A 2,847-nucleotide genomic window follows, 5' to 3' on the forward strand; every position below is an offset into this window, starting at 1 on the left:
GAAAGACAAGGGAAAAACGACAGCAGAGGAAAATGAGAGAACAAGAAAACCTAACCAGAAGTATAAGTCGCCGGAATGGTCATATGTGGCGCTGCCTGAAATAAAAGAAGAGGCCGATAGCCAAGAAAATCCAGAGGTAACTGTACCATAAGTGGTTGAGGAAAACTAAGAATCGGAAATCCTGAGAGTTATCTTGTCCGACATTGGAGAAGAAACGGATGTTCAGGAAGTTCTGTATCAGGATTGTGAAAGAAAAGTGAAAGACGATCAAATGCCAAACTGAAAAGACCAAAAGTGATACCAATGTAAAGACAATAAATAACTGGAAAGGACATAACTGATAGAACCAAGTAGGTGCTTAGAGCCTTGGGTTAGGCAAAACTAGTTGTGAAGTAGAAGAGGCTAAGTCAAAAGACACTGATCATTTTTCGAAATGGCAAACACAGAAAGTAGAAAAACTAAATGTGTATTTCTTAGAAGATGGTTCAAAATGTGTTGTTGTTGTACAGGATTACTAATGCTTCTGTGGAGTGCGTTAGCACTAATGGTTTCATTTAAGGTTACACTAGAAACAATAGAAGGACATAGTAAGAATAAAACTAATGTAGAAAAGATTCAGGAAGTATATCCGACTAAAATAGAATGACCTGCTACCAACAGACTCAGCATTTTTCAAAACAGTGTCTGTAAAACTAAAGAGCCCATTCTTCATTTTCTAAAATAAATATCACACATACGTCTTTCTATGACCCTTTCTATCATCCTTTTATCAAAATACACACGCAACCCTTGCATACTCCCGAGTTTTGAGGTTGGTTCGCTCGAGTATCAGATCTCTTTGAGCATTGCTGGCAAGACCTTAAGCATATCAGGGTGGACATATTTATTTTCCTCAGACAACCCAGAAACCAATCTTAACAGTTTATATAACTTGTTACGGTCTAACAACCTACATATTTGATGGATTGTTCTTGATGGGTATTAGTCGTAGAGACACTTGTGAGCCTCCTGCTGTTCGTCATTAATTTTATGTCCGTAATAAAGGTTGTAATAGTCACATTTGACACAGGTGTTCACAACAGTCTCAGCAAAACCTTCAACAGGTCATGTGGCATCGTAGGGGTCACCTGGAGTTTCCTTTTCAAAGTTTGCCCTATTATAGGTACACACACATTTCTTACGAGGCTCTTTGTTTTGACTTGTGAAATTTTCAGACAGTTTTGAACAGCATAAGCAGTAAAAATGTACATTGTAAACCTTTGAGGCTGCTCTTTTACCACAGATCTTTGTGCTTATGCTTTCTACAGTTCAAAAGAGAAAGAAAGACACACAATTAGTTAAAATTCAATATCACCATATATAGATAAATTGTCAGCAGCTATTTTTTACTAACCTCTGCATTTTCATAGGACTTGACAGTGGCTCTGAAATCTTGAAAGTCGCAAAGGTCCATTGAAGCATAACTGTCGGCAGAGATTGCTCATGGTGCTGCACGACTACAGTGTCCGGAACCGTTTCCTCCAGAAACCATATATCTTCATAGACCAGTGAGTTAGGATGAGCTATGGATACTTCACCATCTTCCATGTCGATGAAATTGTTTCCAACATTTACGTCGTTACTTGAAGCTTTTTTGCCGCTAGTGGCACCCTTAATAGGGGATATCAGTTGAGGCATATCCTTGAGGCTAAGCGCTTCCATCTGACGGTGGAGGACCCCCATCTTTAGGGTTATTCTGCTGCGCATTCTCATCCATGACCTCCGATGTCAGGCTACGGTAATATCTAAAATAGAGTTCAATCCATCATCAGAGGCAGCCTTTTTTGCTGAGATGGTTGTATCTCTTCATAATGACAGAGCAATCACCTTCTGCTGGATGGCCCTTGGTTGTTGCATAGGCCGCTTAGGAGCTCCTTATATGTATTCCAAACACCCCAAAAGAGACGGACACCTCTACATCACAGCGTGGCCACCTGATCTCCAAGGGTTCTGGTTTACTGAGGGCTGCCACATAGCCTCGCCCTACTGTATTGGAAGTCCCGGTCAGTGATGACATCACTTACGGGCTGAGACAAATGTCACTTTTTGAATGACAAGCAAAGTTATTGAGTTATTCTACAGGCATTCCTAAGTATTCCTTGATGGTTAGGACAAAATACTGAACTGCTGTGCAAGGTGTATTGTAAGGTGACTCCCATGACAACCCAGGTGGAACTACAGTAAATAAAACTAAATCAAAACACGATCTCTTAGAGGGCATGTCCCTGGCTGTGTGTGCTTGAGAAAGAATTTCTATTGGCAACTTTGCCGCTTTCTCCCAGTTAATGTTTAGCTGTTTTTAGCACAACTGCTATACAGTTAAACTATCAGTTGAGTTGTGTTTAACTTGTACATGGTATTCTTTGTAAAAATACTATTAGTCAGTTTTTTTAAATCCATGCTCAAAAGCTAATGACTGGCCTAAAGCCATTAAAATTAAAATTGATATTCTCAGTTGACTTTTCATGCAAGCCAGTCAATAAAATGTTCATTTATAATTTCCATTAGACAAACATCATAAACACGTTTTTTCAAACATTTAGAAATAGTAAACAACAAAAGCAAAAGAAACACCTATCAACATTTCATTACCAAGGGGGAAAAGGGCAAATTAATGCACATATTTAGGTACAAGGTCATTTATAGTAAGTAACCATTTATGTGCAATGTATTGCCTAAAATCCATCAAATGTACATAAATAATCTTGTTCCTACCACGAGTTGACAATAAGATTTGCAATACAAACCTACCCTTGAAAATATCCGTTATCCTACAATAGTTTAATGACTCCTTCCTCAATCTAAACT

General features: G+C 38.7%; 1 pseudogene; it reads right to left on the reverse strand.

Annotated features, from left to right (window-relative positions):
• Window positions 1–672: 672 nt before the first annotated feature.
• Window positions 673–1,722, reverse strand: LOC146868520 (uncharacterized; annotated as a pseudogene).
• Between the last annotated feature and the right edge of the window lie 1,125 nt (window positions 1,723–2,847).

This window comes from Triturus cristatus, chromosome 1_2, assembly GCF_964204655.1.
Source record: "Triturus cristatus chromosome 1_2, aTriCri1.1, whole genome shotgun sequence".
NCBI lineage: Eukaryota > Metazoa > Chordata > Amphibia > Caudata > Salamandridae > Triturus > Triturus cristatus.